The sequence below is a fragment of the Peromyscus maniculatus genome, chromosome 17, assembly GCF_049852395.1.
Source record: "Peromyscus maniculatus bairdii isolate BWxNUB_F1_BW_parent chromosome 17, HU_Pman_BW_mat_3.1, whole genome shotgun sequence".
In the NCBI taxonomy this organism is placed as follows: Eukaryota; Metazoa; Chordata; class Mammalia; order Rodentia; family Cricetidae; genus Peromyscus; species Peromyscus maniculatus.
In genome coordinates this window covers 28,853,338-28,880,275 of record NC_134868.1, presented here as the reverse complement: position 1 = coordinate 28,880,275, position 26,938 = coordinate 28,853,338, and positions in this window count along the sequence as shown.

Here is a 26,938-nt window from a genome sequence, read left to right as displayed (position 1 = left end):
TGAAGTAGATTGAGTAAGGAAAGAGCACTTACACAGGAACAGCCCATGGAAAGATACTGGTTGCTACCATTCAGCTGCCTCTCTAACACCCTGCTGACTCACTTTCCCAGAGAGTAGATCCAGTTAATGAACACTACAGTCAATAATTTAAATTACTTACCACTTCTTTTGCAGTCTTCCTTTCGCTGTCTAGATGAAAAAAAGTTGACAAAATGGTTTATAAACTTGGGCACATATTTAAAATAAAGAATATTGAAGTAGTTAAATACTATACTTGGTGTGAAATATTGATTGAAATTTGTGTAGATTTTATTTTAACCATGAATCACACAGTAAAATAAAATTTCAAATTTGACTATTGGAAGACAATTCTCTTGGGGTCAATTATATTTTGGCACATCTTGTAAATGGAAATACATCATTTGCTTGAGTCTATCTTTCAGCAAATGCTTGGTATAGCAAACTGTGTTGGTTTAATACATGGTTTCAACACTCTTGTTTGAAACATGGTCTCCTTATGAAGAAAAAGGTAGGTTTTGCTTGCAGCCTTGGAAGATAAAGACAATGGCTCTCTATAACCTTAGACAGTCTTGCATACAACATAGTATAATGAAAATCAAACCAAACAAACAAACAAAAAGTTTCCTTCCTGGGCTAGAAAGATGACTCAGAGGTTAAGAGCATTGACTCTTCTTCCTGAGGTCCTGAGTTCAATTCCCAGCATCCACATGGTGGCTCACAACCATCTTTAATGTGTTCTGGTGCCCTCTTCTGGCCTCCAGTGCAGGCAGAACAACTATGCTACTTTCCCATTAAAAAGGATTCCAGCTTCCTATCAGCATTTTGTCTTAAAACAGAACCCCTTATATAATTAAGTGGATACTAGTCTTAGAGAAACAGCCCAAAAGACTAATGATACATACTCTAAATGCTAATACTGTTGTAAACAATGAAACCCTCATGTTTTCTTCAAGTACTTATAGCATTCTCTTTTATTTCTCATTTTTAAAATTCGTATTTTCAGTTGTTTTTTGAGACAGGGTTTTCTGTGTCCCAGGCTGGCCTTGAACCCCCTAGGTGGCCAAGGATGATCTTGAATTTACGATCCTCCTGCTTCTAAATGTCCATTTTCTATGGTGTTGGCAACTCAACCCATGACTTCAAACATGCTAGGCAAGTGTTTTTACCAACTGGGCTACATCCCCCAGTCCAGTATCTCTAGCCTTCTAACATGTTAGTCTGTGAATTTCTAGTAAAATATCAGAATCTTCACATTTCTTAATGCAATTTTTTCAAAGCATATGACATAGGAAGATACCAATGACATCTTCATTTTGAAAGCACTCTACTCAAAAATGGGGACTTCTTTGAAAATCGATTTCCTGGCAAATTGCATTACTTAATAATAGCTTTGGGATCCTATGATGGCTTTATCTTCAGGATTTGTGTTCTTCATTGTTGTTGTTTATTTCTGGTTTATTTTCTGAATGGCACCCTGGTTCATGTAAATTCCTCATGGCAACTTAGTTCTTAAGAAACTTCTTCTGGCCACAATAATTAACCCTCCAACCTGAACTTCTTCCTCTCTTGAGAAATATTCCAGAAACAATGGCAATCCCAGCTCCTCTCAATTTGTCTTAGAAGACTGAGGTACACTTTTACAAACCACCATGATACTTCTCTGTGCCTATGGACTCTACTATACGGAATCTCCCTTACACTGAATTCAATTATCCCCTGTGCCAACTGACATGAAGAGTCTGTCAAAATTCATGTTGCCCGAATCTGCCTTCCCTGAACCATCATTACAAACAATCCAGATCTTTCTGCGGCAATGATCAAATGGGAAGAAATCCCTGCTACATTAAAAAAAAAAAAAAAAAAAAAAAAAAAAAAACCAAGCTCTTACTTTTCAGCCACTCACACCATGACTGGGTAAGTAGGCAAGACCATCTTAGAACCCCTCCCTGGTCTATATTATGGCCCTTTTAGGTGAGTTCAGCATGGAGCACAGAGGAAGACATCTCAGCAGAGCTTGGCTTATCCAACAGTGAGACAGACGTGAAGTTTGAGATGCTGTGTTAGACAGAAGTACATAACTGAAATACACTCAAGCATCCTTCCTCTTTCCTAGATTCACTGGAGTTCTGCTGAGAGCTCTTTCCATGTGTTTTGAGCAGGAAAGAGAGAACCAGCAACCGCTCACCCGACCGCTCAATAAGGAATTCTCTTCTGTCTCCCTGTCCAGCAGTTGAAGCTGTGCCTTCAGCCTCAGGACTATTCTGCCCACTTGTATGCCCCTCAGTACCACACAATTGAAAACAGGCAGTTCTCCATGCCTCTGACCATACCTCTCCTAATATAACTTCCTCTGCTGATCAAAGTTTTAGTGTACACTGCCTCCATTTGGTTCTTTGTACAAATATCTGCTCCATGGCTCTCAGCTCCTCAGGTTAGAGATAATATCCTTTTACCTCAGTTGGTACAGAACTGAACATAGGAAGTCTCCATTGTAGATTTGTTGAACTGATTAATAAGTACACCCAGATTCTCCATAGCAATTCCTGTTGCTAACTTTTACTTATTTTTCAGAGCTGACTTTAAAATGTCTTAACTGAGTAAGAAATTTCCACATCAAATAATGTGGAATGTTTCTCCCTCAGAAAAGCTGGTGCATTCTTTTCCTTACTATGATCATAACTAAACATTCAGTGTTTATGCCCGGGTATTCAGAAAGGACTCTACTTGGAGATCTTTAAATGCTACAGCCTAGCATTCAACAACTAGGAATGGAGTGGGAGATGAGATTAATATTTTATTGAATTAAAATTTATTTTATGAATTAAAATTTCAAGTTCAAGTCATGATGTGTCATGATAGCTGAAGGCTTCTCTCCCACAGAACAGATTCCGTGGAAAACCTGATAAACTTTGGACCACGTCTCTGCTTGTGGGTACAATTGCTATCACACACAGGGTGTGCTCTGTATACCCAGGTTAGCCAAAGTCCATGTTTCTCCTACTGTTTGCTTATAAATAAAACCACCGTTGCTATGGATGTGTCACCAAAAATATGCTACCAGGAAACAGAGGGACAACTATTACATACTAAAACTTAGCTTAAAAAAAAAAATGAGCATCTCCATTCTTGAAATATGTCATCATGTTTAAAAGAAGATTTCCTGCAGCGATGTGGAGTGATCTTAAATTATAAGATTCTCAAGGAAAGAAAGGGGAGAGGGAAAAGAAAGCAGGGGTTTGCAGGGCACCAGGCTCTTCCAGTGGGGTTCTGCTGGACGAGTGTCACATACGTGAGACAGCATACATATTTTAAATTAAAAGGAACCAACTACAGGGGAAGCCGTTCAGCACCACACACAGCAGGAAGGGAGGCAAGATATTGTCGGCTTCTGAGGCTCTAGTGTAAACAGATGTGGGAAAGGCTTGGGGAAGCCCTGGCATGGACCTTCTTTTCTCCTGGTGCATCATATTTCTTCCCTTAAAAGTTAACTAAACACGCAATGTCTATGCCTGGGTGTTCAGAAGGGACCCTACTTGGAGGAATTTAAATGCTACAGCCTAGCATCCAGCCGCTAGGAACGGAGTGGAAGCTGAGATTTACAGCAAAGCGAAGCAAATCCCATGCTGGGTAATTTTGCTCCTAAAGGGGACTTAGAAATCTGAATCTGCGTCAAGCAAAGGAAGGGCTTTCTCCCTTCTGGTGAAGGAGATCAACAGCCGTAGCAGCAATACTCTGATTCTACACACGGAGATAGAACCTCCCATGGAAGAAGTTAAGCATGTATATGGTGCTTTATTACTTCCCCTATGACCTCAAATACGGAGGGTCTAATTATGTGATAGTCAGCCTTAATTTCATACGTTTTCCTTCTCGTTGTCATTTGACCAGTTTCTGTTTATTAGCCTTTTCACTGGGAAGGCTTGACAGCAGGAGTAGAGGGGACCCCATAAACCAGTTAGCTGTTACTCCGAATCATAGGCACTTGTTAGGAAATGTCTTATGTTCCAGAGGGGAAAATAGGGACTGACGTTTATACTCTGATCCCCCAGCATCCAGAATAGGCCCTGACACCCAGTATTTATGTTGTAGATGCTTCTATAATTAAGAGGGGAATGAATCAAATTAGACATGGACATTTTTATGTTATCTAATATAACCTTGTCTTCCATTTACATGAACAATTGAAAATTAGTAGAATCTCCGTGACACATGAGTCTGTGCCAAGCCAGGATCTAGTTTAGCTCTTGTGTATGACAGAGTAGCTGGGCTTCCTTGATCAACACCCAAACCCCAGGTTACCTCACGGTTTCTAAGACAGCAGCTTTCAAACTGCTTTACTGCAATGCAGAGTAAGAAATAAATTGTACATCAATATCCAGCACACAAAGTCACTCCTCTCTGCTCACATGTGCATACACACGCTAAGGAGTGGGGAGGGAGGGAGAGACAGAGAGAGATGTATATTTTAAAAACAAAAAGAAAAGTTGTATTGAACAAACTGTAACCCTGCCTTATAAAATGTACTGCTGTATTTTATTCACTATCATTCTAAAGCAGCTTCTACAACTGGTTAGATCACTTTCATAACCAGGTACTAGGAAGTGATCGATAGCATTAAAAATCAGCCCTTAGGACCTCCTTGGCAAAGTGTGAATGTTGTAATGACTGCGGAGAGGGACTGGCCTAGACCTCAGGTGACATCTCCCATCAGGAAGAGGGATGGCAACGGTGTTCCACGACAGCATTCAGCAGCTGACTGAACTTCTGGTTTCCAACTCTAGATTTTGAGAGAGAGAGAGAGAGAGAGAGAGAGAGAGAGAGAGAGAGAGAGAGAGAGAGAGAGAGAGAGATCTTCTGGTGGGTTTGGAATTCATGTCAAACCAGGTAAAAACTGCAGTTCCTGACAGTAAGCCACCTGCTGAGCTCTAAGCCCCTTCTTGGTCTTGCAGATCAAGTGCTCACAGCAGCTCACTCACAGGCAACTTGGTATTGAAGGCTACAGCTCCGAAGAGTGTAGTTGGAAGTCTTCCTGTGTCCTGGCCGATGGGCGGTCAGGACAATTCTCTCCCACTTGCATCCCTCAACTAAGCACACAGAAGCTTATATTAATTATAACTGCTTGGCCATTAGTTCAGGCTGATTACTGACTAGCTCTTACACTTAAATTAACCCATAATTCTTATCTATGTTTAGCCATGTGGCTTGGTACCTTTTCTCAGTTCTGCCTTGTCATCTTGCTTCCTCTGTGTCTGGCTGGCGAGTCCTGACTCAGCCTTCCTCTTCCCAGAATTCTCCTTGTCGGTTTGCCCCACCTATACTGCCTGGCTACTGGCCAATCAGCATTTTATTTATCAAACAATCAGAGCAACACATATTCACAGCAGACAGAAGGCTATCCCAAAGCATAAGAGAATGAGAAAAAATATGGCAACAGTGACAATGAAGTTGGGAAATGAAGCTACTTTTGACATTGGCATTTGAAAGGTCTGATGGGAAACTCCAGGCACTCCAAAGAGTGGGAAATTACCATAAGGGACTAAAGCAAATCCCTGCATAAGCACACAGAATACTGGCCCTTTTGTCTTAGCTAGATACTCTATGTCCTTTGATTGTGTACATCCAATGCTGTGTTTGTCCTCTTGGTCACACGCTGATCTATAAAGTAAAATATCTGGCCAGGTATAACTGCTTTGAAATCAAGCTATAATCCTAAACACCTAATATTAGAGTTATAATATGCACTGTTTTTCCACAGAGCATGATTGCATATCTTTCATAGATGAAGGTCAAGTTCATGCCAGTGAACTACTTCCAAAACACTCAATTCTGTTAGGAGTGGTCTTGTTAGAGGCTAGCCTTCAAAGACATAAAATACCATTTCTCCCTTTCAGGTCTTTCAAAGGGAGTGATACAAATACACAATGGCTTTCTAACGTGACTAGATGAGGGTTGTAGCAAAGTAGTGAGATCAAATGAAATCATAAGAAAAGATACACCTAAATCAACAATGCGAGTTAGAAGCCTCTGTGGAATACACGTTCTTGAGCATTAGAAGTGCAAGAAAATTTTGCAAAGTTGATGAGAAGTAAAGAGATCGAAGACAGGAGGAACACAATATGCAAAGTTGTTAGCACAGAAGAGAAAGACTTGAAGATGGGAAGAAAACGCCATAGCAAGCAAAGCTAAGGAAGGACCATAGTGGCTTTCTGACCTTGTTCTGGCAGAAGACAAGGAAAAGGACATTTATCTGTGAGTCAACAAGAAACAAGCATTTCTTAAAGTCATGGAACTGGATGAGAAATCCTAGGAAGACTGAAGAACACAAGGTTCTCACAACTCTTTTCTGGAGTTGACTCAACTCTAAATGACTGCTACCTAATCACATGACTTCTTAGTTCTTTCCAGTATCAGCATCAGCATCCCCATCATCATGGCAGCTGATGTGTATCAAGACGCAATCAGGGACTTGACATGTATCATCCCATTAAAGTGAAATGGATTCTATCATTTGTGCCATTTTCTCAAGACCTCATTGGCCATCCATTGATAGCCAGAGGGACTGAGTCAGTTTTTGAACAGCATGACCTGATGTCAGAATGTCTGGCTCTTTATATCATGTGCTATCCTGGTCTATTTACCTCCACAAAGATTTCCACACCACATCTCCCAGACTCCCTGGTCTAGGTTGTAAATATTGGATGTGGAGTACAGAGTCACACCACCTTCCAAGGGACCTCTGCCCTTCACTGCTCCTTCTGGACTTCCTGTGGAAACTCTTGTTTCCACAACTATTTCTTACTGCCCCTTCTGGACTTCCTTTCAGACTATTCAGTTAAAGCTTTTTAACTGAGATCAGCTGCTTCTCTTTGGTACATGCATTATTGCATAACTTGTGGTTGTTGAATGAAGACTTAGCAGGAGAATTTCCAAGCTTCTTCACCCCTGGACTGAATCACTTCAAATGCATTAGGCAGTGAGAATCCCTGTAACTTCTTTGGGCTGTAAATTTCCTAGGAAATGGGGGCTGGTTTATACTTACAACAACTGTTGAGTATAAATCAAATAAATACTTCTGAAGTCAGATGCTTCATTCTTTATTTCAATGTGCATTTTCTTTTCTAAAGCATTGCAGGATCTGGGTTATCTTCTTTCCTCAGAGCTGAGTGTCAGTAGTAATCTCTTTGTCTTTGTGGCCGGAAGCCTTCAGGATCAATCAACATTCACTTGTCCCATGAACTTGAACTCTGTGTGATTTTATTAGTGATTGGGTTTTTAAAGTTTTAACTAGCCAGCTTCGTGAGAGTGACAATTTAAATAGCTCTCACAGAAGTCTCTCTCTTGCACACACACACACACACACACAAATGCTAGCTAGGCGGGACGGGTAATAAAGTAGTCCCTTTAAAGTTAAGTGAGTCATAATTTAGCATGAAGGAGATTGATTAGAGAAACACTTGAGAGTTGGCAGTTGGTTAGGACTCTTGAGTTGTCTGGGTAATTAGGACTGTTATGATGGCTATTGGCAGTAATACACAGCAAAGATGGGTCATGTCAGGAGTCCATTCAAACACTCATCATTTCAGAGATTCAAAACCCAAGTTGAACCTTTTGGTGTTTGAGTTTGTTAACTGTTGGCTAAATGCCACTTCCTGTTCCTAAGAAAAGAGGCCTGAAAAAGTCTCATAAAAAATGACTTAAAAGGCTTCCCTGACTTCAAAGAGCTCTTACAAAACAACATTTTGATGAGTTAAGTGTAAAGGAATCAGAAACATACGGATTAAATTTCCCTTAATAGAGTCATGTGTCTAAAAATGGAGAGGGAAGAAGGCAAGTTTGTGTTGCTCAACATGCTTCAAAATATGTCTTAGAATAATTATTGATCCCCAAAGCAATCAAACTTGTCCATTCCAATGAAATGTTGGCATCTACCAGGGCTTGTCAAAGAGTCTAACAGAATAAAGACAAACATGTTATGTAGGTCAGGTTATAGCAGGTCAATGTCTCTGTGGGCCATGATATCAACCTCCACTTTAAAGGAAAGCTCAGAGTGTCACAGAATACTGCCAAGAACAAAGAGAATTTCTAAAAACTAGACCTTCACTAGGTCAGGACAATGTCACCAACTTGCCACACTAATGCATTTAAGGCTGACTTCAGGTTTGAACGGGAATATAAACAAATATTCATTGGCCATGAAGTTCATGCAAAAGGCAGCATTAACTTCTATGGGCTTAATTCCCATATCATCCTTAATAATGTTAATGTGGATTTCTGAACTTTGGAAATAAACAAATTAATGAATATTTCCCATAGTGGGAAAAATGTTTGGGGACAAGAACATAAATGTATAATACAAAACAATAAAGAAAATAAGCAAAAATGATTTGCTTTGCTGAACAACTGCAATTTCTAGCTAAGAATTACTCTTCTCTGCCCTGCCACTAATTTAACTGATGAACAACTAACTCATGGCTGATTTATTCTATGGCTGAATGTCGTATAAAGAACAAAGAAGTTAGCCTTGAGGGCAAATGGAAACAAGCCCATACATGTTTCAAAGCAAAGCATTAGCTATTAATGAATATAAGTTTTGTTAACTATTAAACACTCGATGATAACCCAATTTAATGTTTTGTGTTCAGCCAAATAGAATGGCATGGATTTTTTTACAGCAGTGTTTCACACAATAGATCCCTGTGGTTAGGGTCAGACCATAAAAGAAAAATTTCTCAATGCAGGCATTTCTTCCCTTAATTTTCTTGTGACAAGAAGTGCTAGAGCAACATATAAATGAGCTGCCTCCTTAAAACATTATGAGAGGAAAGGTTCTAATTAGTTGAAGTCCTATGTACTCCTCTATAAATAGTACAGCTTTATTTATATGAATATATGCCTTAGAAATCAAGATGAGTAAAAACTTCAACCACTAAGTTTTTATATGTAATTCCAATGAAGGTATACTGATAAATGAATATAAAAAGTAAACAAACATACTATTATTAATATTTTTCTTTCTATACCATCAAAATTGATTGAAAGAATCATGTCCTATTTTAGAGATTATCACATTAATTTAAAAAAAACTATAGATATTTGATTCTTTATATACCCCAAATCAATACATTCCTATGCATGTCCCATGACCCAAAGACCCCAGAAGAAGGATCAATCTGTTTTAGTCACTTTCCTTGTTACTATTACCAAATACCTGACAAAACGCAATTTAAGATAGGAAGGCATTATTTTGGCTTACAGTTCCAAGACGGCACAGTCCATTATGGCTGCCAGAGGAAGAGGCAGCTGGCTGGTCAAAATGCATCTGTTACTCAAGAAGCAGAGAGTAGCAATAAGTTGGGCCGAGCTCCAAAACCTCAGTGACCCCACACAGTGCCTCACTTTTTCCAGCAAGCTTCATCTCTTAAAGATACCACAACCATTCAAATAGCAGCAACAGCTAGCAAACAAACACAGGAGCCAATGGAGAACATTTCACAGGGAAGCCACATCAACAAGGCTTCCAGAAGATTCCGTCAGTTGCTTCATGTCTTAGCCTTCATGACTATAGCAGAATGATGGAAGCTCTTTGAGAGAAGAGTTCCAAGACACCCATGGAAGCAGTTGGCAAATAAGAAGGTCATCTCAAGATAATAATCAACCCTAGCAGTACAGAGGCATTCAAAGAGGTGGATTCACACAAAAGTTACTGAATCCCTGAAGGGGAACATTTGCCTGGACAGATTCTGACTTTCAATGGATGGACTACTCTTTAGAAGTGATGTTAGGTATCCAGCCCTCACTCCAAGTTCCAACAAATACTATTTTTCAGTAAAGATGTTCTGAAATTTCCTATTTCCACTCTTCTCTAAACCTTAAGATTGTTTACTCGGTTCTCTTCCAAAATTCTTAACAATTTTTCTAGGTGTCTGTGCACACATTAAGTAGACATGCTCTAATATGATATAATTGCAGGTCAGGAATCCTTTAATCCAGCACATACCTCTCCTTCCAGGAATGCAGCCCTTTGAATTTCTGCTACTTAAAAAAAAAAAAAAAGGAAAGAAAAAAAGAAAAAAAATTACTCACTTAGGTTAAATATGGTCCCCTGAGGTTCTTTTTACCAAATTTATGCCCTTCCAGAATGGCTACTAATTAAGACACTAACATGTCTGAGTTAACTAACCTGTCAAGGACTCTGTATGGTTTATTCACATAGAACGAACACAAGAAACAGCAGCAAGGCAGTTCAAAGACATGTTTTATGGAGCATGCTGTTCATCTGAAGCTACTCCCATCGCATATGCCCCAGATTTTGACCTTTGAGCACCAAAAGTACATTTTTCTTCCATATTGTTAACAGGTATAGGTTACCTAGTCATCACATTGAAATCATACAATACTTATATAAAAAAAAAATCTCTTGAAAATGAAAACAGTAATCATGTCTCTTCCCGGATTAACATTCCTTTTGTAACATTCTAGAATCAAATGTGTTAGGCTGTGTGCATATCTATCTGGGAACCTGTCTGAGCCCTTAGGCCTCGGGCTGAATGTGGCTGGCTCTAAGCTGATGATGACTGCTACATTTCCTTTATTGAATGACTGCATTTTTTTATTTTATTTTCCCCACTGAAGTGCTGGGAATTGACCACAGCATCTTCAGTACTCTACCACTGAGCTATACCCCAACCACTGAAAGATGGTGAAAGACTTTTCACTGGAAAGAGAACAGAGCAGTGAGCAGAACTTGAAAAGGGTGGTTGTGAGTTGATTTGGGTGATGTTAGAGATCTTGTAAAAATACTGTTTTAGTTTGATTTTCTGTTGTGACAAAACACTTACGAAAACTAATTCAGGGGCAGGGCGGTGGTAACATACATCTTTAATTCCAACACTCGGGAGGCAGAGGCAATCGCATTTCAGAGTTCTGAGGTCTACAGAGCCTGGTCTACAGAGCAAGTTCCAGGGCAGCCAGGGCAGGAGCTCAAAGTGGGATCGTGGAGGCAGGAACTGAAGCAGAGGCCATGGGGAAAAGCTGCTTACACTACTTGCCCGGCCGGCTTTCTTACACAATCCAGGAGTACCCACCCAGGGCTGGCACAGCCCACAAGTGGGCTGAGTGCTCCTTGTCAATCGTTAATCAAGAAAATACCCCACAGACTTACCCACAGGCCAATCTGATGGAGGCATTCCCTCTTCCCAGATAACTCCAGTGTATGTCAACTTGACAAAAATCAAGAAAATATTTGCAACACAAAAAGCTGTCCTCAGAGCTTTCCAAAGATCTTCCAATCAGAGGTATTGAAATAAAGTTTATATCAAAAAAGGGAGCTCATCTCCACTTCTAAAAAGCCAAAATTTTCTGGTGTTACCTACCCACCAGCTAGCACAGCAGGAGGCAGGTAGCATAGTCGTTGATAAATTTCTTTAGTTCCAATGTTGGTAGTAAGACATAAACTTTCTATTTTCTCTTACAGTAGATCTTGGGTAGTAATTTGAATCACTGCTGTGATCATAACTACATAAAAATTATGTACTCATATGGGTAAAAACTAATAAGGAGAATAAAAAATGAATAAATTGGATTAGTTAAGATTGTAGACTACTGCGAGATATTTTCCAGCTATAATTATTACAACCACATTTGTAGATTAGTTTTCCTTTTTTAATGTCAAGAATAATTTTTAACATGACAATTTCATACTTTATGCCTTATCTTCTTGGAAAGACGGCTTAAGCTGATCTGGTCCATCAGAAGATAACAGAGCAAGTTCCAACAGGGTCCGACCTGAATTAGGCCAAAGTGCACTCAACGTTCAGCCAACATCCTGGAGTAACCACCTCACCTCTAAAACAGGGGACTGAAGCAAAAGCTGGAGAGATAGAGGCTCCATGCACAGCCTTAGAAGCTTAAGTAAGACTTAGGTAGGGAGCAGGAGGCTTCCTGGTAATCACACAGATGCAGTTGCCCCAAGGAAATCACGAGGAGGAAAAGAAATGATTGGAACCAGCAATAAAGCTGGTTTGCAACTCATATGTTTTTGGCAAATGCTAATTGAATTACTTCAGTCCTGGGCAATAGATTGCCACCAGAGCCTGCTTGGGCTAAGGCTTCCAGCTCCATCTAGGGAGACCTTAAAGGATTCCAGCCTGAAAGCCAGGTGTGGGTGTGACCGACACACAGGAGACCTCCACCCATTCATCTCAACTTCCTCCTTGCTCCTCCTCTCTCCTCCTGTTCTTGCTTCTCCTTCTCCTCTTCATCCATCACTTCACTGACTTCCCCCCAGATGTAATATTTTATTCCTACTACCTAATGCACGATAAAACAAACAAAAATTCTAAACAACAAAATCACCTCATTTCAAAGGCCTAAAGCCACTTCTGCTATTGCAGAGGTAGCTCCACATCTTTTAACCCGTGTCCATATTCTGCACCTCATGTATCATATTTATGCTAGTACTCTAGAAAACACTGTATTCACATTAATCCCCACAGGGGTACAGATTATAAGTAATATTGAGAATGAGAAATAACATAGCTAGTTTATTAAGTCGATTCCAGTAAAACAAAACAAAGAAACTAAAAACGCTTCAAACTGATGTCCATATAAATACATTTTCTTACCCCGGGATAGTCCAGAAACAGTGCAGTTCCTGACAGGAAGGTTCTGTAGGGAACAACCTTCCAGATCCATGGGTAGCTTCCCCAGGACCGTCTGCTTTTACCAATCAGGCTCTCTTGCATGTCATCTTTACCTTTGGTAAATTCTTAACTCCATTGTAACTATCCTTTTACCTAATTTTCCTCTATTTTTTTTGTCCTGCTTCTGCTGATCCTTGCCTCTGACCCTGACTCGCACCTATCTTTCATTTTCCATCAGACTTAACTTGGGTACTGGTTCAAACCTTTGTTTCCCTCCGAAACCATGATTCACTTCTCACTGTTAAGGTATGACGATTAAATACAGACTTAATCTATCCACACCATCACTCAGGACACTGCACAGCAGCATCAGAGAATGGCAACCCTTACAGGTAAAACCCAAAGTAATATTATTTACGAGATATCCTACTCTACCGGATATACTCTGATTCATGTCCAAAAAATATTAATTCAAAATACCTCCAATGATGAGAGTATGAGAAACAAAGTTAAAATTTAGAATCAGCTGGACATGGTGGAATCCCATGTAATCCCAACACTCAGGAGGCTGAAACAGGAGAGTCTCACATATAAGGCCAGCCTGGGCTACATATGTCCAAAGACAGTCTGGGCTGCAAAGCATGGCTTTTTTTTTTTTTTTTCAAAAAAGAAAACGAAACTGGAGTGAGGTTAAATTTTCACTACTTTCATTAGTACTCCGTTATTATCGTTTTTGTACTACATTTAAAGATTATTGTTTATTCTTGGTTTATTTTTTATTATGTTACCACTAAATAATAATATTTAGACTGAAGAAATTTGAAGGGTTTTATTCCATTAATCTTACTTAATTTCCAGACACCACTTTGCTCATTTATTCATTCAATAAATAGATAATAATTTCTTGTACAGAATTAAAAAAGAAATTTAGCAAACTCAAGAGTTTATTGACTGAAGTCACTTGCTTTTAATGTACTAAAATACTATTGAAAAGAATCTCTCCTTTTAACTAAATTATGTAGAAAGAAGTAAGCTGTAACTGGTTTTATTATTCTCCATATGGTCTTCTCCTAACATTAAAACCTCACTTTGGTGATTTTCCAGAGCATTGAGAAAGAGCAGAAACTTATTACGTGCTTCCAAATGCATGTAATTCATAAACACAGGAGTTGGGGCATACTAATCCAGACTAACAAAGACAAAACTCCATTCTTACTCAAAAGTTAATGGGTTTCTGCTGACAGTACTCCATTTCCAGTCTTGAACAATGGATTTAAATGATGCCAAGAAATAATTCCGTCTTCTATAGTATATAGTATTTCCTTTCATATACATAAAAAAGAGTCATGTCCTATCTCTCTATAAGAAGGCATTACATCTATTATTTAGACTAGAGAAAGCAAGTTTTCCTGTATGGGTTTTGGGAGTGTATAAAAAGAAAGGAAGAGAGACATGTCAGTGGCCCCTCACTCTGAAATACACACACACACACACACACACACACACACACACACACACACACACAGAAACTCCACATGCACAAATTCTTCAATAATAGGTCAGACAAGACCAATTTTATTTTCTGTTCAAGTGAAGGGCTGTAAAGTTGCATAATTCAAATCAAGCTTTTTTTTTCCAGAATGAAAAATCACATTGAAACCATCTCACAAAAATCTACACCAAATTTTAAAATTCATTTCAATAACTCTATTACTTTTTAAAAATGTTTCTAACTTTGGCATTTCATTTGCTTTTAGCAGACATTTCATCAAAAAGAGGTAGGGGCTGGAGAGATGGCTCAGGCTGCTTTGGCAGAGGACCCAGGTTTGATTCTCATCACCTGCATGACAGCTCACAGCCTTCTGTCACTCTAGTTCTAGGGAATCTGATGACTCCTCTGACATCAGGCACATGCATGATATGCACACAGATATGCAAGCAAAACACCCATCCACAAAAAAAATTAATTTAAAATTTTTAAATAAAAATAATAAATAAATAAAATGGCCATATATTAAAAAAAACTAATGAAGTACAACTAAAACAAAAAATTTAATCTATTGGTCTGTTCTAAACAAAAGTAATGGTTATTTTACATCTAAAGACATACCAGCAACAACCAAATGAAAGAGTCCCTGATTCTAAAGACCATTTTGAGCATTTTGCAAGGCCTGTTGAGTAAGTGGTAGGCATATTTCTTTTCACAAATAGAAAAAATCAGCTAATTGGATTCGTAATTGCCGGTCATAAACATAGGGGTACAAATGCCAACCGGAAGTCAGTCCTTCCCGTTGATAAGTAGCATAAATCACTCAGAGACTGACTGGAGGAGAAGTGAGGGCAAATTCCATTCCTTTTTTTTTTTTTTCATATTATAGGAACAAAGGGCAATTTCCTTTGTAGTCTCTCAGCATTTGCCTCAATGAGCTGGCAAAGGTAGGCAAACAGGAGAAAAAGCAAAAATGGACAAAGACAAAGGAGAGTTTTACGGGTGAGAGGGAAATGAGAGTATTGGAAGAAGAAGAAGAGTGTAGAGAGCAGGTGTTGGAAGAAAGGACTGTGTCCAGAGGAAGGACAAGGCCTGGCCTGTGGAAAGCTCCAGGGTTTCAGCACAAGGAACAACAACTTGGGGGAGGGTGAGAGGCGGAGGCTCAGGTAAACAAAGCTTGCTGGTGCAGATAAAATCCCTCAGGCCATCTCTCAGGGTTGCGCTAAGAGGAACACACTGCGTGTGTGTCTGAGCCTGGCACTTGGTCTCTCACACTCTCTGGTTACAGATCCTTGGTGGTTGTTTGGTGAGCTGCCTGGGGAAGGGCTTCTCGGCAACTATATTCCCTCGGAAATGCACATCGGAAACTTTCCCCTATAAAGGGTACAGGGACCCCCAAATGATCAAGAGTCAGAAAGGCATCTGTTCTCAGATTACTTCTCTAGCTCAGCATGTCTATGTGCCAACCTCAACGCTGCCGAGTTTTCAAGGCTCCAACCTACAAGTTACATTTTTAAATATAATTAAAATAAACTGGGATAAGTGATATGTTAACAAAAGGAGTTTCTTGATACTTGTGGTTTGTAAGAAAATATTAATTCATGATCAACTAGTTAAATGCATTTACAATTTAAAGTAGATGGTAGAAATAACATCTAGGGGGTAGAATTTTGATTAAAAATAAATATCCACAGAGTAAAGGTATTTTAGGATCAGATTTTAGGATTAATGTTATCACTTTTCTTCTTTACTTTATGTTTTATTTTTATTTTTTCCTGTCTCTGGTAACATGAACAATAGTCCTAATGAGAATGAAAAGGACAGTTTTAGTAAGAATAACATTCATTATAGGATTTCAGTTCATTGACCACATTTGGTATGCATTCTTCATATACTCTGGTGTTGTGTTCATGACTGGAAAGAACTATGCTACCTATACACACTGAATGTCAGCACTGCAAAATTGGAAACAAATCTTGTACATTGCACAACTTACAGTTTGTGAGCATTTCTAGAGCACTTTAAGTTTCTACTTTTTTTCACAAAATTTTACTAGGCAGCTAAGGCTCCCTACCCAAATGTGGGGGTTACAAGTATGTGCCAACATGCCTGCTAAAGTCTCCACCTTCATGAGGGCAAAATTTTGTCTCCAGAGAAGTTGTTTCTTTAGTTCTAGAAGGAAAGCAGAGTTAAATAATGAATCATTAGAGTGTATTACGTTGTATCATTGAATCTAGAAACACAATATGAAGTAAATTATTATTATTTTTTATTATTATTATTAATTTATTAGTAGTATTGATTTTTTTTGTTCATTTTCTTCTTTTGGTTTTGTTCAAGACAGGGTCCCTCTGTGCAGCCCTGGCTGTCTTGGAATTCGCTATGTAGACCAGGCTGCCCTTGAACTCACAGAAATCCACCTGCCTCTGCCTCCTGAGTGCTGTGATTAAAGGTGGGTACCACCACACCCAGCAGGAATTATTTTTTAATGCTTTTTAATATTATGAAGTCGAGCATCCCAGTATTAAGAATCAATAGGTTGTCATTTCAAATATGTGGTGTCTTTTACTATCCACTAAAGACTTCAGATAATAAGTAGAATTCTGTGGTTTTTCTCTGGTGAATCATATGCCTTCATTTAACTGTCTGATAGTTGAAAAATCACAAAGGGGTTTCTTCTATGAGTACATTAGATTATGCACTGGGTAGTTTAAAATGTTTCCCATTGCTGTTAGGATCAGTGAATGAGGACCAAGATGAGTAATGATTATAGTGAATGAGAAAAGGCTGGAAATGCAGCTTAATGAGAGGGCTTGTTTAGCCTGCCTAAGACCCTAGGTTCAATCTCTGGCACTGCAAATAGCACATGCTGTGTGTATGAATGAATGATGAATGAATGGATGAATGCATGAATGAATGACAACATGAAGAAATAAGCATCTTCGTTGTCTTTTATTTCCAATCTGATGTTTCACCTTTAGTCTTTGCATACAGAATGCCATTCACCTCAAATCAAGAAGTAAATGATTTTATTTCATTTATTTATTTGCTGAGCGATGACTTCTTGGTACCAAAAAGAAAGGGAAGAATTCGTTCATCATCTACTTTGTACACTAGTAGTTAGACCAGAAAGAGTTGTAGTGTTTGGTGCAGTGATGCAAAGAATGCAGACAGGCTGGAATGGGAGCTGATGGTTTCATTACAACCCGAAACTTCTCTTCTTGGGCAGCTTTGAAACATATTTGAAAGTGACGCTTCCTGGAAAAAAATAAAAGCTATCCTAGTAATCATTCAATTTAGTCTCCAAGTTAAACAAGCACCCAGAAAACTAGTTTGTAAAAATAAGTGTAGTGGGTAGCCATTCCAGCTTTGATCTGGAAGTTCCAACCCTTACTGAGGCTTCGGTAACTGTCACGCCTACAAGGCGGGGCTGAGAGAGGACCCTCAAGACCCGAGATCTGGATGCGCCCGCTCTCTTGGTTCCTGGACCCTGGACGCTGGAGGTAGACCCAGCAGAGTTCTCCAGAGAACACCGCCAGATTGTGCTACACCTTTCCCAGACCCTGTTACCTATCCCTTCATTTTTAAGTTACCCCACAAAATAAACCTCCCTTTTAACTACATGGAGTTGCCTTAATAATTTCACCAATAAATAAGAACAAATTAATAATGTGATTTGCAATCATAGAAAGAGTAAAGCAAAAACAAAAACACAGGGAACTTTCCTGCTGCCCCCAAACTCCCAGGATATCCTATTAATGTTGAGTTCCAAGAAGCATTGACAGGAAAATCAAAATTTTGTTGCAAGTGTATAGAACCTGGCATGATAAATAGTTCATGCTAATTGGTCAATCTTGATTTCCCATAAACATATCTTGAGAGCAAATTATGCATATTGTTTAATGAATTTAAAAGAAAGAAAAATAACCCAAGGTTGAAAACCTACTATTGGGGAATAAAATAATGTCATTTTCTTACCCTTGTCTTATTTGGGGCTGGTGGGTTAACAGGAGAAGGGTGTAATGAATTCATTTACTGTGACAGGGAAAAGCTGGGAAATATGACTGTGGAGACACTGTATTTTGGGGGCTTCTGTTTGATGGGAAAGAGACAGCCCTATAGAAGTATGACTAGATAAAGAGAGGATACAACCTAACCCTAGTAACCTGGAGGAACTTAGCAGGGCTAGTTTGTTCAGTCTGTCCTCCAGCTTCACATACAGACAGGGTGGTACCCTATGAACTAAGGATACTGCAACCCGTTTCCAAGTGCAGTACATCACAGACCCCTTCACATGTTTTCCTGGGCAATGACAATTTCTCCGTGTCCTTCAGTTGAAAATAGCCAATCTACCAATGTGCCGTGTTTCAGGGTAGCACTTCCTATACTCTATCACTATAAAATAATGACAGTGGTGTTAAGTTGTCATCCAAAATCACTTACTCTTTTTTGTTGTTTTTGTTTTGTTTTGTTTTTGTTTTTCAAGATAGAGTTTCTCTGTGTAGCTTTGCGCCTTTCCTGGAACTCCCTCTTTAGTCCAGGCTGGCCTCGAACTCACAGAGATCCACCTGCCTCTGCCTCTGGAGTGCTGGGATTAAAGGCGGCGTCACCACCGCCCAGCGAAACGGCTTACTCTTTCAGATCCCCAAATGTGACTTTTGCTGGCAGTATTAAGAATGCATGTCATTTTTACAACAGAAGATTTTATTACAGAAGATAAATATCATGAGTCTTTTCATGCACATGAATCCTCATGATTACAGACAAGTTCACATGTGAGGGTTTCCTCTAGTGTAGGAAAGCCTTGCCTGTGAAGCTCTATGGTGCACTCATGGTATTTCCAGCAGTTAGAAGATAGCTTACCTTTCTGGCCACTGTTCTTGGTCATAAAGGTAGTCTCCTAACCAAAATCCCAGACAGATTTGCCTTTTAAAACTGGCTTAACAGTAGTGTGAACAGTTTCAATGATGCCATTTTACCTGAGTTCATCAGGGATAAAAATCAATGGCTTATGCAGTATATCTGACCCTCTTTCCTGATTTCTTCTCAGAGGGTCTGAAGTCCCTGATGAACCATATAGCAGCAGATAACAGAAGAGAAATTGCTCCATTAATTGATATCACAATATACTGATACTTATGAAGGTAAGAAACACTGAATACTATATATTCAGTGTATATATTCAGGAATATATCATTTTGTTGATTTCCTTAAAAACACACATTCCCACAGAAAAAGTAGATAATCCCTGGAATTGCTCCATGAGATGAAGTAGGTTAGCACAACCCTAACCCTACCCTAATCTGGGCTAATTGTACTACCAGCTTTCTATCATACCTCAGAAGAAAAGCACTTTAGTTCTTCAATGTTCTGAAACCTTCCAATGACTATCCATGTGGTAATACATTTTACAGGCCAATAAGGTACGCCTTTTACTTTGTTCTCTACTATAAAGAGCAATAGCATAATGCCAATAACCAACATCAGGTCCAAATGAAACCAGGACCATGTTTTAGGATCGCCCAATATCTCTTGCTATATGAATCACAAAATGAAAAGTCTTTATGGTTATGACTTCTAAATATGTGTGCTGCAGTTAGATCACTTAATCACATTAAACAACAGTGGATACCCACCCTGTCAGAGATGGAGGCCACAGTGACATTGCTGGTGGTGGTGTTTTGAAGATTCAGATTTGAATTTCTTCTGTGGTGAAATATTCTCATTATTTTAACTATGGCTATGTGTTGAGCCACTTCCAACGTGGTGCTTAATCAGAGTTAGTTCTTTCAAATTAACTCAAAGAACGGATTCTAAGAAAATAAATTTACTGAACTAAAGAAGGGGAGAAATTACGTATATTCTGTTTCAGAATGTGATAGGCAATAGGAAAAGAATTCCCCTCTCTCAAATGTCTATTTTCTTTATCTGTTCTGTACATGTTCAGTGCCCAAAGACTAACAAATAGAAGCCATATGGCCATAAATCTATTATCTATGGTATATTTTTATTGTGATGATTCCTTACTATAACCAAAATGTCAGTCTAGTAAAAATTGGACTTGACTTTGTATACACAGAGTACAATCTATACTAAGCTTTTAAACATTTTTGAGGATTTTCAAAGTAAATCTATTAGAATGTTGGTGGGTATAGTATTCTTTTCAAACCCAGAGAAATAAGATGTCTTTATAACATGCCAAAGGAGAGCATCACAAGGATCCTGTCCATTTTCCTCTCAGCTACGTCTCTCTGCTCCCTGTTTTGTTTAAGTTTGAACTGTGATGAAAAGTGATTTTAACATTTGACATCTGGGTGTGTTTCCTCTATAAATAGCAAAAAATCTCGTAAATTATTCTGTTTAACTTTCCTGTTTGGACCACCAGGAATCTGAGGGAAAGTTACAATTCATCTTCAACTTAATGTTTAAGAAGACACAGGGTGTGTATCGTTCCATTGCTCTGTATAGACAGCGTAGCCATCCTCCTGTGTTCTTCATGTGAACTGAAAGTTCTCTTTCAGAATGACAAATGCTTCTTTTCCTCCTCCCTGTCGTCTGTCATGAACTCTTGCCAGATGGCCAAGACCCTCCTACAACTTCTATCTGTGGTTTCATTTTTGTTATCAACCTCTAATTTCTGGGCTGCTCCCATTCTTTACCTTGACCCTCGCCCCCATCCACTGTGAACCACATGTAGACTCTCTTTGCTGCCCCCTTTCTTGGGTATTTTGGAGGTTTTGTGCATGTAGAATTTTCTTATCCAGGCTTCATTTGTACATTGGACTACACTGGCCTCTAACACCACCAAACCAGGCTCTCAGGTAATGTGATCCTGGCCTTCCTGACCAAAATGAGATATACTAAACTTTCTGCCCAAACTTATAAGAAATATACTGCAACTAAGGAAAGATACCATCAAATCAGCCTTCCTGACTCTAGGCCCAGGGTTTTGGATTCCCTTCAGCAGAGAATAACCTACTCTCTTCTGTTTCATCCCCAGCAGCTCCCAGCATCCAGAAAGTCCTAGATGTGACTCTCCTAGTATTTAATAAAATATACCACTCCTAGATATGGAGTTGAACAACTATGCTCTTATAAATATATACGGCTTTAGCAAGACAAAGATGAGAAAGAGATGAACAAGAAAGAGAAGACCAGTGAAATCAAACACAAGATTGAAAGAGGATGCCCAAAGGATGACCACATGTGGACTTGTGTGTGCATCCCCAACCCTCCCAAAGGATCCTCATCACAATTACTGTCACTCCCAGTAATGACTTGAATGTGAAATCCACTTGTGGTGATACATTGTGTGCCTCAATAAACTTGCCTGAGGATCAGAGAACAGAGCCAGCAACTAGATTAGACAGAGAGACCAGACAGTGGTGGCATACACCCTTAATCCTATCACTTGGGAGGCAGAGATCCATTTGGATCTCTGTGAGTTCAAGGCCACCCTGGAAACAGAGCCAGGCAGTGGTGGCACACATCTTTAATACCAGTACTGGGAAGTACACATGCCTTTAATCCCAGGAAGTGACGTCGGGACAGAGAAAGATATATAAGGCATGAGGAAACAGAAACTAAGGCAGTTCAGCTTAGACCCTTTTGGGTGAAGACTCAGGATTTCAATCAGAGGATTCGTGGAGTTGATAAGGGTAATAGGCAGTGGCTGTGGCTTGCTCTGCTTCTCTGATCTTTCAGCTTTCACCCGAACATCTGGCTCTGGGTTTTTTATTAAAAGACCAGCTAAGATTCGAACAACATCCACTCATTGGATCGTGTCTTTAGACTGGCCCATGGTGCCCACCTGGTGGCAGCCTTGAAGGCTGTGAGGCCCCGATAGTGGGCATAGGACAGGACTAGAGGATGAGGAATGCTGGTTTTGCCAAGAGTCTCTGCTTCTTCATCTGCTGAGATGTCAGCAAGCTATAAGATACCCCCAACACACGCAGAAGATGTTGACCAGCTGCCAGCCCTTCTGTGACATGAAACTGAGCTCATGCAAGCCCACCTTCCCTTAAGTACTTGTTGTTGAGTAATTGATTGTGATGAGAACATAGCAAAGAGAACTTCCACCCAAAGCAGTCTTCTACTGAGTAAATATAACCTTTCAGACCAGGATCTTCAGGCAGAACAGTCTTGGCAGACCGCTTTATGATTACATTAATAGGCTTTCCTTAAACCAGTATGTGCAAATCTGTGTAGGTAAAAGTCTATGGCTGTTATGCATTTGTGTCCATCACGATTTGTTTCCTTACACCATCTTCATTGCTCTATGAATTCTGACTGGAGATGATGTAGAGTCATATTAATTAAGCTCATGAGTCAGAGGGGAGTGTGTGGTGATTAAGTCCTTGGGATTCTGGGATGACACATGCTAAGGTCAGATGCAGCATCAGGGATTTAAATATAAATACACTACCTCAGGCAAATGTCTTCATCTCCCTGCTCCTCAATTGGCCCTCCATAAAGTAGACATAATAATCATGTTTATTTAATGAGGATCCAGTGAGTTAATAAAGAAATCATTTAGCACGGTACTTGCTACATAGAATGTGCTCAATAAATCTTAGTCATTCCTCCCATTCAGTGATGGAGATCAAGCTCTGGAAGTGTGGCTCAGTGGTAGAGGACTTTCCTGGCCCTTGACTGAGTTTGATCTTAACATGCAGAAAATACATCAGCAAATAAAATAAGGGACTGATTGTTACAGTTTCTACTACAGTCTGTCACTGGTTGTCTTTCTCTTCATTCGGATTCTTCTTATTCACATCAATTCTTTCAATTAATATTTATAAAATAATGTTTGTTCTTATCTCCCTTCCTGGTCTCATCTCTTTCCTATAGGGGGAAGAAGGACAAATTGTGTCACATTGACTTTCTTATGTATGTCATAGACATTGAAAACTTCATGCTTGTGCAAAAACAATGTTCTCTATTTGGACGGGACACACACACACACACACACACACACACACACACACACACACACACACACGAGCGCACTAGTTTCTTTATTTCCCAACTCCCAACTTTCACTAATGACTATATCAAATTCTTAATGTCTGGCATTAAGCCTTGCCTCTTTTCCCAGGACACACTGAGTGAATTCTATTTTGATGCTTCCATAGAAGCAAAATCAGATCTGAAGTGCCACATAACAGTTTTTGCTTTTGCTTTTGCTGTCTTTGGGGGGTGGCTGTTTGCTGCTTGAGACACTTTTGCTAAGTAGCCCAACATGGCCGAAAGCAGGTCATCCCGCTGTTTCATGCTAGGGACCTCTTTGTGTGGCTGTCCTCTAATACACCAGGCTTGCTGAAGACAGAAACTACACGCTGTGAATCCTCTCCCTGGTGAGTGTGGATTCTTCAACATGAAAATCTCACATATGGGATGCTCAATAAATACAGTCTGAGTACATGGGGGTCTTTCAGTTGTGGCAGAAAGAGCCAAATTTTTCACAAGTTCATAGGATGTGACCCTAAGGGACTTCAAGATAACACTGGAGTGAAAATAAGAAAAAGGAAGTAAAGAATTCAGTGAAGTGTACTACACACAGGAACATTTTTCTTTCTTCTGTGTTAGCTGATTTGTTTTGATAAAAAGGTTGGAATCAGGTTTTCCTAAAAGCCCTCTTTTGGGCGTCACCATGCTTTACCAACAAACACAGCTTGTCATGACATCGTGCCGCTCATTCCCAGGCCACTCTTCAGCACCACTTAGAATCCAATCAGTAGAAGCATCTAGGGTGTAAAAATAAATCTTACAACAACTTTCTGCCCAAACCCATCATGACTCTCTAAGAAGATTCTCAAGTTTTTAAATCAACGAAACTATCGATAACTTTAAGAAATTCTACCATAATATAAAGTAAAAGATCAATTTTTATTGAAAATATTTATTGATTCACAGGTGTAGCTATATTGAATGTAAAATATAAAGGCATACAATTATTGGCAAAGACTACTAAACACCTGCTATGTAAATAATTACATTAAAATTGTCACTCAGTATACATTGGGATAGCTATAAAATATAAGAATGACATTGGCAAAAGTAATACTGGGCATCAATTTGCTAGTAACGACTAAGTTGCAGGCTGATCTAATCCAACCTTTGCCACCAGCGGGTTATTATGTTATGACAGGAAGTCACAGGTGGGCATCTCCGACCACTGGCTATTTCAGGAGGTGGAAAGGACTTTCACAACTCAACATATGAGTTACTTCGAAGCTCACAGTTGTTAGGAAACAGGTCCTAGTCTGAGGTCTGATATCTAATTTAGTTTCAAATGTCTGAGTTTAAGCTTCTAAATCCCTTCTCCAAAACTATACAAGCCACTCCCTCATGGTTTCACTATTTAAAGGTCGTTATTTTAAGAACGTTGTTCAATTTATCACATTGAAATGATTCTATGCAGCAAAAAATATAACAAGTGAAGGAGGAGACGGTTCCAAAAGCTCCGCTGCACTAGGAACAGAATTGGGTAAGAGGGCAGAGGGAACCTTGAAAATTACTGACAGCCCAAGCAGTGTTTTGCATGTTTAAATGACATGCCAGAATCTTTTAAAGAAGAGGATTAACTGAGCTTGTTTTTAAATCCGACTACTCAGGTGGCAGCAGCAAGGGCATGATCTCTTTGAATTCAAGGCTAGCCTGTTCTACAAAGAAAGTCCTAGGCCAGCCAGCCAGCCAGGGTTACATGATGAGAGCCTGAGAGAGAGAGAGAGAGAGAGAGAGAGAGAGAGAGAGAGAGAGAGAGAGAGAGAGAGAGAGAGAGAGAGAGAACAAAGAAGGGAGGGAGGAAGGGAGGGAGGGAGGGAGGGAAAGAGGGTGGAAGGGGAAGGAAAGGGGAGGGGAGGGGAGGGGAGGGGAGGGGAGGGGAGGGAAGGGAAGGGAAGGGAAGGGAATCAGATGACTAAAATTGGTGTAACATGTGATCCCAATCCAATTAGTGTTGCATCAATTATTGTTGATCAAGAAAATAAAAACTGAAACTCGTTTTCCCTTTTTGAAGATGTTGAAGAGAATTTCTAATTTTGTCATAAACTTCACCCCTAAGCAACTGCAGGAAAAGAATACATATTAGGCATCTTTATTAATATCAATCTTGGCAAGCAGAAGTTGAGGTGCCTCACTGTTGCTTACACTTTTTCTTCAACCTGCAGTAGTGTGTCTGCTACACATGGTTGTGTTCACACACTATTACAATGGTCTGGCTTTCTTTTGGTGTAAGAGCATCTTCTACACACTAGGTCATATTACATATTCTCTTACTAACCTATTAGGAATTAAAAAATATCTAACTGCCAATTGTAACTCCCTAAGAGAAGTTAGTTTTGACTAGAAAAAGAATTCCACATTAACACATGCTAGGCCTGCGCTATTACTGTATCCTGTAGTAAAAGCCCCCCAGATGTGTTTTCTAACACAAGAAAGGTTAGATGTTCATATTTTAGGTACCAATATGGTTCTTGACAAACCCATAGCATGAATGGAATTCAGAACAAAATGACTGTGGAGATGTGTGGAATAATTTTCTGCTATTTTTTGGGGGGGTTATTTTGTTTAAAAAGGCTATTTTTAAATGCCCACACAGAACTCAAATTCCAAAGAACATATCTTAGGAAGATCCAAAAATTGTATTTTGAGAACCACTCAACCAGTGGTTTTTACCAATTTTCTCTGATTCCTCAAACTCCACATAGATCCAGTTCATAGACACCGTCAAAGGCAATTCAGGAACTGTCAATAAGGTCACAAGTGCGGGCACTAAATGAAATCACATGACAGATCAAAGTCACCCTCAATAACAGGCTGTGCCATAATGCATTTCAAGTGACATTTGCCGGTGACAACCGGAGAGGAGCCAAAGAAGCAGAGACATTTTTGTTCCTGTCTGCCAAGATCCACAACAGACTGACATGGCCAATGGTTCCGAAATTAGAGGAAACAACTGTTTTTATCTGCACATTTTAAGTCAGGAAATGGAAAATCTCTGACAGCTGGATTTATCACTTACAAGAGAAAGTCCTAGTAACCTGGTCTACCTACAAACAGACCTCTGATCTACGATGACATGAATATGATTGGTCACAAAATACATCTCTAGATCTCCCAAAACTGGATGTGCTATGTGAATGGCCTATGGACCTCCAATGTCATGGAAATCTGCCAGTAAACGTCATTTTGTTAATTTGGGGAGCTTCGTATACTTAGAAATATTTACTTGTATAATAACTGTCATTTAGAAAGTCTAAACTAGCAGCTGCTTTATTAAATGTTCCTGTCTGGCATCTCATTAATTTCTCACAGTGATGCCATGAGGTCACTGTTGTAATCCCGGCCCCTGGATAAATAAATGGAGACTTAATAAGGTAAGTCACCCTCATCAGTATCCACAACAGTCAGGAGTGGCTGCTGAACTAGAGCATGAACTCCATGCTGTGTATTGTAGTGCACAGCACACTATCTACTACAGAGCAGACTCACCCTAATCTGTACCCATAATGTGTATTTTAAAACCCAGTTACACAATCCCTTCCCCTATGCCATAGCCTCTCCCACATGACAGATGAGGTACCACCTTCCTATTGCCTACTTCCTGCTTGTCTTATTTCTCTGCACTCACATGTCTTCCTTCACTCACAGGAGGCAACAAAAAAAAGGGACTTTGGCCCCTCCAGTTACACGTGCAAACATAATCAGGGTGCATATTAGTGAGGAAATAACCTAACAGGGAAATTTAAGCAAACAGCTCACTAGCACATTTACAAAAGATGAA